We start from the raw sequence: 12,714 nt of genomic DNA, 5'->3' as shown, positions 1-12,714 counted from the left end.
ATGGAGTAGGCAGATATAAAAGTAAAGATCTTAAGAAGTGAATGTAAGTCTAATGCATAAAGTGAGTGGGTCAGCTAATTTGTTTGGTGTGCAAAATTATTCTGCATTAATTTAAAATATTAAGCTACTCCTGTGTTCTGCAATGAAATGGTTTCTTTAAATTGCAGAAGTTAAAGCCACAATAGATCCAATATCCCAGTTAAACATTAAGTTCTCCTTTATTTGCAGTGCAGAGAGCGTGTAGAGAAATTCATAACTGGCCAGCTGGCCAGATAAGCAGCATACATGATTGCTTAATGCTCACATATATCAGTGCAATTTGAAATAATGTACTTATCAGCCTCAAACAAAGCCTATTTATTTAGTTTAAAATTCACAGCCCATTTTTAATAGGTCCTCAGAGCACCTCACAATGTTAAGAAACGAACAAAAATATCACCCTTACAGGAAGAGTAATATTACACAATCCAGGAGGCTAAAATACCTGTCTAAATAGGAACTAACAGAAAGGACCAATTATTAGGCAAATTTAGCAGTCTTCCAACTTTAAGGAGCTCCCTCGGGCATCCTGAACCCAAGCCATGGACAGACTTAGAAGACCGAACCAGCAGCTTTAATTTAGCTCTGAAACGAACAGGTTATCAGTGGAGCTCTTTTAGCTCAGGCATGATAATACTCTTTAGCACTAGCACTTTTTTAGAAGTCATCGTGCCGTGTTGGAAGTCATTCTCTGTTCAAGACTAGGTCTGTTTTCAAAGTCATTCCATGTGAGCACATTATAGCGAAGTGAAGGTGAGTATTCCAGGATATGCAGAACATTAGCTACAGATGGCATACCAGCAGAAGCTGGCAAAATGGGACCAGCCTGCATTGCAGGCATTTACCACCGCTGAATCATGCTATTCCCCCAGGACTTGCAAGGTTCTACACAAGAGAGGAAATGAAAGTCTCTTCCTGTATTTATAGCCTGCAATGTTCCATCCATACTAATGGGTGTGTGGGTGTTCCTTCTGTCTTCCCATCCTTTTAAATATATATATATATGAAGAAGTGTGCTTCCACACATACTCCCCCCCCCCTTAAACGTTCAGTGGTTGTGGTTTGGTGCCTTATTCTTCTGCTATGGATATTAGAATCATAACACTATAACATTATATAGGTTTTTTAATAAATAAATTTCCACATATTTGCTCTGGTAATGGTGCCTAAGAAGACAGACAGAAGGTTATGAGCAAAAGATGATATATGAGGGAGGACTAATAGTTGATCTAATCCCAATACAAGCAGCCACTGGGCACTCCATCTGAGATGCCTGGGCAGTAGCACTACTACCTGTACACATAGGAAGCCATTGGAATTCAATGCCTTCCATAGCTACAAAGCTGCCACAAACAAACTCCAAGAAAAATATTAAACAACTGCAAAGAAAGCACGACGATGATCTGCGGACAATGCCATCATTGGTGCTCTGCGAAACGTGAGTGAAGGGATGAAGAAAACACCACCACACCTGGATAAATAGAGCTGAGGTCATCTTCATATTGAGGATGCCTCACTATAAACCTCCAGATCAGTCTTCCCCGGCCCTGTGCTGTCCAGATGTTGTGGACTACAACTGCTATCACCCTTGAAACCTGGCTGCAACTGATGGGAGTGTGAGTCCAACAACATAATTAGTCACCAGGCTGCGTCAGACTACTCTACATCAACCTGCAGCAGCTTCATGTATATGTTTAAAGCTATGGGAGGCATGAGATCCTTGAAGAGTAACTACCACAGTGATTTGTAGACTTCCAGCTCCATGTTCTAAAACTTCCCAGTAATGTAGGAATGGTTCCATTGTAACACAATAGCTTCCACTCCCAGCCCAGGCAGTCCAGAAGATGATCATGGTTAATGAGGCTGAAAAGTCACTGAGAGATCAGGATATTCAACAATGTCACACTCCTTGTGCCTTTCTCTTGGCTAAACTATTCAAATATTGAGCCTGGACAGTCTCCATGGTGAACTTCATTCAGCTGAAAGCTAAATAAGGAGAGTGGAGGTTAAGTTGGTTACTCAAAAACAATTTAGCATTCGGAACTTGCTTTTCCCGGTCACACCCAACAGTTGGCATTGCTTATAGGTTCTCTTTGCCAGTGGACATAGACTGCATCCAGATCATCGGTCCTTGCTTCACCAACCATGAATGACAGTCAGACTTTTTTAATGCAGTTAAGAATCTGATTGGTCCCGGCTTATTAGTTTGGTTAGTTAATGGAGATGAAACAAGAGTTTCAAATGGAATAGACAACACTGGCTCAATGCAAGCCAGGAATGAGGCACCAAAGCTAAGAGGGAAATGTGTATAACACAGACTGAAGCCAGGGAAGATTATATGATACCAGCCACAGAATGGAGCCTCTCTTGGCTTTAAGACATTGTGAGGGTCTTTTTTTCCAGAACCTCTCTTTCATTAGCACTCTCTTTTCCAGGCCCAAACAGAGGGGGGGTCATATGGGCCACTTGGCTCGGGCCTCCGATTCCAAAGGGGGCCTCGGTCAGCATATTCACAATCGCTCACCATTATTTAAATGTAAATACTTAAAATAATCCTTTTCCCTATGTATTTTTAAAATGCACTATTATTTATATACCTACTTATTTATAAGACTTCAGAGATCCCCAGGGTAAAAAAGGGGGGGCACATTATCTACCTGGCCCGGGCCTCTGCCCGGCTCTGCAAGGGCCTGCTCTTTTCAGAACCCCTTGTAACATCTGTTCTCTTCCTCTGCCTACCTTCCCTTGGGATGCTCTCTCTCAGTCCATTGTATAGTCTTTCGGCTATCTATCTATCAAGTTCCCCATCCCTTAACATCCCAGCCTACTGAGATCTCTTCCCACCTTTGCTAATTTGGCACCTTTCAGTTGTTTTGGACTATTGTTCCCACCCAACCCAGCCCTGAGAAGTTGGAGGGCACCAGCTTGGCAAAGGCTGGTGTGAGGCTTGAATCTCAGCAAAACTATATACAGATAAAACAACATATCACTATTATCTGCAACCCGTTTGTGCTAGAATTCAAGGGTTTTGTGAATTTCTAAGACGTGTAACAAAAAAAAGTTTTGTGAACCAGAGCCTCAAATAAATGTAAATTGTTTTCCAACCAAGCAATTGCTGCCGACACTTTTTGTTGTCAAATACCATGCCATAAATAACTGTTGAGAAATAAAAAGCCAATCTGCAAGATATAAGCTATTCAAAAGGCTTTAATAGCATCCTTATTGTGGGACAATGTAATTGCTACCAAACAAGTCTGTGACATCACCATCAATGTGATAGTTAAATCTTCCAGAAGCATGTCAAAATTGAAAGTAGACATCGTTCTTAATTACCAACATCATAGCAGGCTCTCTCTTTTTCAGCACAGTGTGTGGGAAGCAGCAAGCTATAAAAGGAAGTTTCACAAAAGATATTCCAGTGCATAATTAGTGCCCACCATATTGCATTGTATAATAATGCAATTCAGAGGAATTCTATGTACCTGCCTAATTGTTCTACATATAGATCCCACCTGACGGTCCCACCTTCTATTTCCTCCCCCCGCCAAAAAAAAAATCTTAATCCTCTCACTTTCAGCATAAACTGCAAAACTTAACAGTATAAGAACCAAAGGCTACGGAGAAATATTATATTTTGCAATATATACAGTGGTGCCCTGCTAAACGGAAATAATTCGTCCTGCGAAAATTTTCGTCTGGCGGGTTTTTCGTCTAGCGAAGCGGCAATGACAGCCACGTTTTCGCTAAACGAAAAAAAAGACGAAAATTTTTCGTCTTGCGAAGCAGCCCCATTGACTTTTTCGTCTTGCGGGGCAGCTTCCGCTAGACGAATGCCGTTTGTCTAGCGAGTTTTTCGTCTAGCGGGGCACCACTGTATTGTGCTGAAATTTCCAGGGCACTTGGTCACCACTGTTGGTCCCAGGCCTGTAGCCGGGACTTTTGTGATGGGTGCTTAAAATGTGGCACCGTTAATGTGACAGAGCAAAGAAATAAAAATTAGAACTGGTGCCTAGACACTGTCAACCCAGATTCCAGTGCATGGGCACTTACTGGAACAAACAGTAGAAAACTGGATACTATACAAATCTGAGGACTACAGTGGCTAGCTTTGCTTTTTAAATGAAATGAAGCCATGCCGCATGTTTGCAGGGTTATTTAATTATTTACTTACATCATTTGTGCATTGCCCTTCTCTCATGCTCAAGGTAGCTTAAAGAATTAAAACCTGAAACACTAAACAGTTCTAACGCAAATATCAATGTGCAAATCAACTGCAGGTTCCCGGCTCACAAAGTTTTCACATGTGTGCTTCAGTAATGAACCAGTTCCCTGCGTTCATTCTACCATGTTATAATTATGATCTACACTCTTCTAAAATGTACATAAGAGGTTATGGCGTGCACTAGGCTATTCAAATGTGGAATAAGGCCTGAGGCTGAATCTGGCTCATCAACTCCCCCCTCCCCGAAAGAAGTTCCCCTGCATCCCTGAACAACTGGCCCTTGTGGGTTGCCATGGTATAGCAACATAAAACCTGAGAGAAGCAATACATTCTGTGGGTTTTACCTAGTCCACAGCTGCACTACAGTACACAAGCCTAAACCCTGTCTGCTTCTAATCGGAGCAGAATTAAATATTACTTAGCCTAAATTCAGTTTAGTCAGCACACAAAGACGAAATAGGGAAGAATCAGTTACCACCCCCCATGTGAGCTACTAATCTAATTTTACAGAGGACTGAAACCCTCCTCCCCCATAAATTGTTTTTGTAGGAATCTCTGGGCCTCTTTCACTAAATGCTGCTAAGCAAGCCCAAGAGAAACCTCTTCTTCAGCTCTGCGGTACAAAGCAAACACACTCACAGATGAGACTCATTACCCTTTTGCTCCAGAGAAATGACACTGTATACTTGGGAGAAAAAAATGAACATCCTCAGAGGTAAACCACATCATCCATTAAGATCTATTTATACATCAGAGCACCCTCATCTAGTTGCTTCAGAGCATGGCAAGCTCACGCAAATTGGGGCATGAAATTAAAGAGGAAAAACAGTACAGCATGCTCCTTTTCCTTCTTAGATGCACAGATAATTGTTTGGGAGAATTAGGAGACAAGTATCACAAAGTATCCATTTCCATCGGATAGATGGATACTTTGTGATACTTGGAGGCAGTGAGAGATTTCACTTTCTTGGGTTCCATGATCACTGCAGATGGTGACAGCAGTCATGAAATTAGAAGACACCTGCTTCTTGGGAGAAAAGCAATGACAAACCTAGACAGCATCTTAAAAAGCAAAGACATCACCTTGCCGACAAAGGTCCGTATAGTTAAAGCTAAGGTTTTCCCAGTAGTATGTACGGAAGTGAGAGCTGGACCATAAAGAAGGCTGATCGCCGAAGAATTGATGCTTTTGAATTATGGTGCTGGAGGAGACTCTTGAGAGTCCCATGGACTGCAAGAAGATCAAACCTATCCATTCTTAAAGAAATCAGCCCTGAGTGCTCACTAGAAGGACAGATCCTGAAGTTGAGGCTCCAGTACTTTGGCCACCTCATGAGAAGACTCCCTAGAAAAGACCCTGATGTTGGGAAAGATGGAGGGCACAAGGAGAAGGGGACGACAGAGGATGAGATGGTTGGACAGTGTTCTCGAAGCTACTAACATGAGTTTGGCCAAACTGCGAGAGGCAGTGAAGGATAGGCGTGCCTGGCGTGCTCTGGTCCATGGGGTCACAAAGAGTCGGACATGACTGAACGACTGAACAACAACAACATCACAAAGTATGATACTTATACATTGGGCTCAGCAGTGCAGACTGCTTCAGTTCAGAGTTCCAGCCACTCCGTTCCATTTCCCCTTCCTGCTTTCCCTTTTATATCACCCACCTCAGTCAGTCAGAATTCTGTTTGATTTTTCACAGCAGTCAGAACAATTACAGAGAGCAGAACTAAAAAGGAAGGTGAGGAGATCTATCACCCGCATTTAAGATACTGTAGCAATGGAACCTGACATTTGCAAGGAGACACATCTAGGAATAGCATGAGCAAACACAAGCCTTAAAAATACTTAACAGTTTGTCTACACTGTCAGAAAGCAGCAGAAACTTCAAGGTCAGGGAGAAGTCTCTCTCTGACGACATCCATCTTTTAAATTTTGTTCTTGAATCAGAAGCACTGACAGCATAATGAGGCTCTTCAAAGAGGCCACCCAACAGTCTAATTAATGACACTGGAGAACAGGCCAACAGGGAACAAAGTCCATATAAAGCAAAATCCAGTGACTTGCTAGAACATAGCGATCCTCAGGTTGTGAGAACCATCATAGCTTGGCTCTCAGCACAGTCTGCCAGGTAGGTGAATAATGAATCGGCTTTGAAACCTTTAAAGAAGGAGCCTATTTCATCAAATATTTATTCTTTTCTACAGATCTTAAAGCAAAAATGCACTATTGTGTGCTCCTCATCAACATTCATCACACAGATACCATAAGCAGAGAAAAAGAAGGGGAGAAGAAAGAAAAAAAATCATTCCAAACCAAAATAGCCCCCCAAATTAAAATAAAATGTGTTTCCATAATTGATTTCTGGGGACACCCATAAGAAGTTTAACAGGGTGAAAATATGCCTCTGTCCTAAAGGTAAAGGATGTACAACTGAAACGTAAGAACAGTATTCAGCAACCTGGTGCCCTACAAAAGTTGCTTGGGCCACAACTTTCTTCTCCCCTGAAGCAGCGGCAATGCTGGCTGAGACTGATGGAAGCTGCAGTCCCAAACACCTAAATTGCACCAGGTTGGGAAAGTCTGCATTAGAAGTACTAATAGTTATGATCTACAGCTGAGGCCATACATTTACTAATGTATTATTAATGCTTATTAATAAAAGTTTACAAGCTTTGGAGAAAAAGTACCCCTTCCCAAGTACACTCCTTTGCTACCCTCCCTTACATTAATGGAAGCCATTCAATCCCAAGGGGAAGGGAAGCATTGGACTTAGGGGTGGCATTTCCAAGGAGTGAAATCTCACACATACATATACACACACAGGCACACATATGGAGGCTTGGTTTCTCAGACTCTGAGTGCCACAGTGCTTCTGTGTTCCACCCTGGCTATCTTAATGACGTCATGCTATTTACACAGTACTGTAGATTGATACTGTCCTATGAGTGCACATTTCTTCCCAGAAGGATGTTAAGTTCCCATCTCAATGGCGACCTACATTTGAGTTCTTTCTCTTTTTTTAGGACTCTTCTTTAATAGCAGAGACAACCATTATTACACACACCCCGAAGTAATTTTCAGAATCTGGTGAAAGCTGGATTACAATGAACAGGACTACTTAGCTGATGTCGATTTCCTCCTGAACATAACACACAGCAGGCTCCAGCAGAGACCTGCTGCTGTGTTTTTGTGCATCACAAATTAGAAAGTGTTTTCACCCTTCTGAGGTTAAATGGAGTTTTAAAGGGTGAAGTTCACATACAAGCACTGAGCTCCCAACAATTCATCTGATGTAATGGAAACTTGGTGCTTATTAGGAGGGGTAGGGTGCAAGGTAGGGAGACCAACAGGAGATGGAAACAGAGCAAATGATAAGTAGAGCCAACTCATTCTGCTTTGGTTCGCATCTTTATCTCTCTTGAGTTCTAAAGAGGCAACACTCAAACTAAGGAGGAAAGTCTGCCAGCTTAGACTGGTTGCAAGCAAGGAGATAGGCAGAGCAGCCTCCGCTGATCTGGTGAACAAATTTAGCTTAAGTGCACACCTGGTCTAAGTTTACATTTTTTTTAAAAAAAAAAAATGTTGCAGTCCAGCAAAGCATGATTTGAATCTTTTTTGCTTGATGCAATGAAATACGAAATTGTCACTAAAAAGCCTCAGGTGATCGTCATTTTGATAGTTGATTGCATTGCTTAATGGCCTTTGATGTTTGGTGACAATTCCAATGTGAAGGAATATGTCACACCCTCACTGTAACAGGTTGTGGGTGAAGAAAAGCATTTTGCAGTTTAAAAAAAAAAAAAAAACTGGCCAGAGGAGGGTCAGAGAGGATAACTCAAATTTGTTGCTGGTTGCTGTGTTGAATGGGCAACCCAGGACCTCCATACACACTGCCCTAGCTTGTGCTCTAGAGAGGTCACTTTGGTGCTGCAAACGCAGTTGCTTGAGGGAAACTGATACCTCTTTAAAGACTAGCAAAGCTTGTTGATGTGCCTGCTGCTTTCAGCTCTGCTAACGTCTGTATCTGTAAAACAGATCTTGTATCCGAAATTTTGAATCAGTAAGAGAGATCAGAAAACAAAATGACTCTCAAGATTTCAGGAGGGGAAGAAACATGCATCTCTCTGTGCTGATCAGTTCGTCATAGAATCTGTTGGACACCGGTGTTAACTCCAGCACTGTTTGCAATCTGCTACCTCAGCTGGGTCACACTGTCCTGCTGCATCTTGGCCTGGATTTCCGCAGCACCAACCATGTGGTTAAAATGATTGCATACTTCATGACCTTTATTTAAATGTCCCCCCCCCTTCTTTTTTGCTGGAGCTTGCTGTGCCTCTATTGTCTGAAAAGTGAACAACAACTAAGAAGCATACTGAAAAGTTTCCAATTACCATCTGTGTATTAGTTATGTCACCAAATTACTTTTTAACATTTTTTAAAAATAATTTTTGTTTTTATGATGTCGTGGAAAGTAATCTGAGCATCTGTTAAGCAAGTGTGTTGCAATAAAATGTAAGGCTCTATCGCCTTTCATGGGCTTTAGTTAATCACCAGATTCATTAAGAACTGCCACAATGAATATGCAGTTTCATCTGGCTGTAATATTACAAAAGGGACAGTCAAGTCCCAGATGCTGGACCAGGGATGCTGGACTCCAGTTCCCATCATCCCTGGCTAGGGCTGCTGGGAGTGATACTCTACAACATCTGGAGAGTGCCATCCAGGCTATCCCTGTCCTGCAAAATGGCCACTGGCTTACTTCCAAATAAATAAGGCAAACAGAAACAATGGAAAGTATATGAATTAACTCTCCTCCTTTGATAAATTTGAGGCCCTTAATGGATTTAAAAAGAGAGTAGGCCAAATCTTTTAGACCAGGGTCAGCAAACTTTTTCAGCAGGGGGCCGGTCCACTATGCCTCAGACCTTGTGGGGGACCAGACTATATTTTGAAAAATAACTGAACGAATTCCTATGCCCCACAAATAACCCAGAGATGCATTTTAAATAAAAGGACACATTCTACTCATGTAAAAACATGCTGATTCCTGGACCGTCCGCGGGCGGGATTTAGAAGGCGATTAGTTTGGGGGCCCCTGTTTTAGACTGTTATTTCTGTGCTGAAGCTGCCCATCCTGAAATTATTTGCAATTAATAATGGGGGCGGGGACAATACAGGGATTCAACTAATGAGAAAGGCAGACCTGCAACCAAGTATTCAAGTTGTAAACTATGACAGTATGTTTTTTAATCTCGTTTACTGCCGCTGTATTTCTCCCATCTCCCACGGTTGCAATGCTGTACTTTCCTTTTTTTTAATTAAAAATTTATTAGATTTTCCAATTAAAAAACCAATTTAAACCAATACAATACAATACATGGTTAAAAACTCCTTACTCCCCCCTCTCCCACCGAGGGGAGCAACGAATACCAAACCCCCCTCTCACAGGGGTAGCAAGAATCATTTTACATTTAACCACATATTTTGCCAATCATAATGTGGTGCTGACCCTCTTCCTAGGCCAGTCAATTAAATTCCCATCCTTACTTCTTACAATGACTTCCTCATTCCCCCCCTTACTGATTTCCAAATTATCACATAATTCCAGATTTTTTAAATCTTTAACTCTAATTTAAAATCCATCTCATCAATTTTGTTTTCTATTTAACATTTCTATACCTCCGCCTCCAAATACTTCTATATTTTCTCATTATCTTAACCAATATATTCATATTAATCATACTCCTCCCTCCCTTATGGTCCCAGAATTTATCTTTCAAAGCATTGTCCATAATCGCAGTATCCATGTCTAATTGTCATAACCTTAATAAAATACAATTTCATTTTAAATTCAAATATTTACCCTATACCCTCCTTTTCAAAAAACCCGTCCCATGAGTCAAAAATGACAGAATCCTGTATCTGTCCATCTAGTCGCAGATCTGCAGTCTTTTCACAGTCTAATGGCAGCTGGAACCAATCTTTAATATTGTCACATTCTTCTTGTGTAAAAACTCCATTTGGTACGTCCTGATCCACTTCCTCTTTTTCAGCATTGTCAGTACTCTCTTCTTCCTTTTCCTTCTGTTCTGAAGTAAAATCCTCCAAATTGCTCTCAGTCTCAGTTTCCAATTCTTTATGTGAGTTTAATTCTGTCCTTTTGCCAATTGCCCAATGCTGTACTTTCCCCCCACTCAGAACATCGTGATCAATATTAGTCCTACTCAGTGCTATTTTTCTAGAAAAAGAGGTGCTGGAACTCACCATGAATACCTCCCTCATTCCCTTAGAATGGCAATGGCACCCAACTGAGATGCCGGAACTGAGATCTGATTGAAAAAAAGTCCTGCTCCTACTCAGATTAGACTCATTGAAATTAACGGGCATGACTAATTTAGAACAATTAATTCCAACACTTTGAGTACCATATATATCTGAGTACAACTCAGAGTCCTCATCTCCAATTTATTTATTTACTCAGTCTATTTATAGACCACTATGCATAAATTTTGAAGCAGTTTACAATAAAGAAAATTCAAATATGTACTCAAAGTACAATAAGCACAACACAATAAGCACAATTTCAGGTAGTTTCCAATTCAGAAAAAAACAAAAAACAAAAAATACACAACATTTATATTCATTTTTTAAAAAACCTATCCATAGAACTAAGATCGAGGGTGGGGGAGACTACTCAGCATCATGATACAAATGTCCAACAATAGTAAAACACATTATTCACACAACATCACTCTCACTCTTCATTCACAAAACAACTACAACCTTCCACCACTTCATACCTCCTCAATCTCTCTAACAATCAACCAAGCACACACCCAAACCACACACATTCAGTGAATTTTCTACATGGGTAACCACAGTCAATTACACATCAGGTACTCCACATAATCAAACACGATAGCATCACCAAGGACAAATGAAGCCAATCCAGAGTGAGGGCAGTAATAATAATAATAATAAGCACATCAAAGTGCAAGTAGATAAATAGGTACCGCTCCGGCGGGAAGGTAAATGGCGTTTCCATGCGTTGCTCTGGTTTCACCAGAAGCGGCTTAGTCATGCTGGCCACATGACCCAGAAGCTATACGCCGGCTCCCTTGGCCTACAGAGCAAGATGAGCGCCACAACCCCAGAGTCGTCCGCAACTGGACCTAACGGTCAGGGGTCCCTTTACCTTTACCTTAATAATTTATTACTTATACCCCACCCATCTGGCCAGGCCTCCCCACCCACTCTGGGTGGCTTCCAACAGGATATTAAAAACACAATAAAAGATCAAACATTTAAAACTTCCCTAAACAGGGCTGCCTTCTAAAAGTCAAATAGTTGTTTATTTCCTTGGCATCTGGTGGGAGGGCGTTCCACAGGGCGGAAGTGAGGGAACGGCCAGAAGGCCCTCGGAGCTGGACCTTAGTGTCCAGGCTGAACGATGGGGGTGGAGGCGCTCCTTCAAATATGCTGGGCCCAGGCACCCTACGTACATCTTCCTGATAAAAAGTTCCAAGAGCAACACTTTTCTCAATTTGGCTTTATTTTGCAAGCGAGATCAATGGAGATTTATGGCAATTTTGTAATGTGTGACTGATCTACTAACAGGCAAAGGTGAATGCAAACAGATTAAGCATTCCTACAAGAGGCAAATCTGCTGCCCTGTATCAGTTTTCCAAAGAAAGTCTGTTGCCAAATGGTGCTTTCTAGCTTTCATTTCCTTGCTCTCGCTCTCTCAGCACCTGTCTCAAAACTGCTGCTTCTTTCTCACAGCCCTAAAATCTGCTCCTTTTCTCCATTCCAAAACACTTCTGCTGTTTCCTCCGCTTGCGCTCTCCTCCCAACTGGAGGGAAAGATTGAGCAACCTCCCTTGATTTCTGGTGGGTTTCACATTCCAAGCCATCCTCCAACAATTAAGTTACCATAAAGAGACACTGCTTGGACATCCTGGGTCATTAACAAGCAAATTTCCCTGGCAGAAGGCTGGCATGGCTTGGCCAACATTTGTAACAATACTTCGGAGCAATCAAAATAATTGCCGGGGGGGGGGGAGAGAAGGGAGGGTGCTTTTTATGCAGCTCAAAATGTTCCCTTCAGGTTCGTGACACTTCAGATTAATCTAGCACAACCTGAATTATGTCCGTATGCCAACTCATAAGGAAAGAAAACAGTCAAGCAAATGAAAAGTGACTCTCCGGTACAGAATCCCAAATAAAGACTTTGCCTTGGCAGCATTTTGAGGGGGGGGGGATCTTTCCTTCATGATCAACAAACCAACACAACCGATCACAAATCCTCCAGGGCAGGAGGCAGCTATGACTAACGTTGTGCAAAAGTTAACAGAGTCCAAGCATTTGTAAAATGCTTCAAATAATATTCACTTCTAAACAAATGGGTTTCCCCTTCAACAAAGTATGAGTGTTAAAAGTATCATTAGAAGAAG

General features: G+C 41.6%; 1 protein-coding gene across 6 annotated transcripts in view; it reads right to left on the bottom strand.

Annotated features, from left to right (window-relative positions):
* Nucleotides 1-12,714, bottom strand: part of VAV3 (vav guanine nucleotide exchange factor 3) — a 154,945-nt gene that overhangs the window by 102,294 nt on the left and 39,937 nt on the right. The window lies entirely within an intron of this gene.

This window comes from Lacerta agilis, chromosome 6 (genome assembly GCF_009819535.1).
Source record: "Lacerta agilis isolate rLacAgi1 chromosome 6, rLacAgi1.pri, whole genome shotgun sequence".
NCBI classification, from domain to species: domain Eukaryota; kingdom Metazoa; phylum Chordata; class Lepidosauria; order Squamata; family Lacertidae; genus Lacerta; species Lacerta agilis.
Note: the sequence above shows the minus strand (reverse complement) of the source record. Positions and strands in the feature narration are given on the sequence as shown.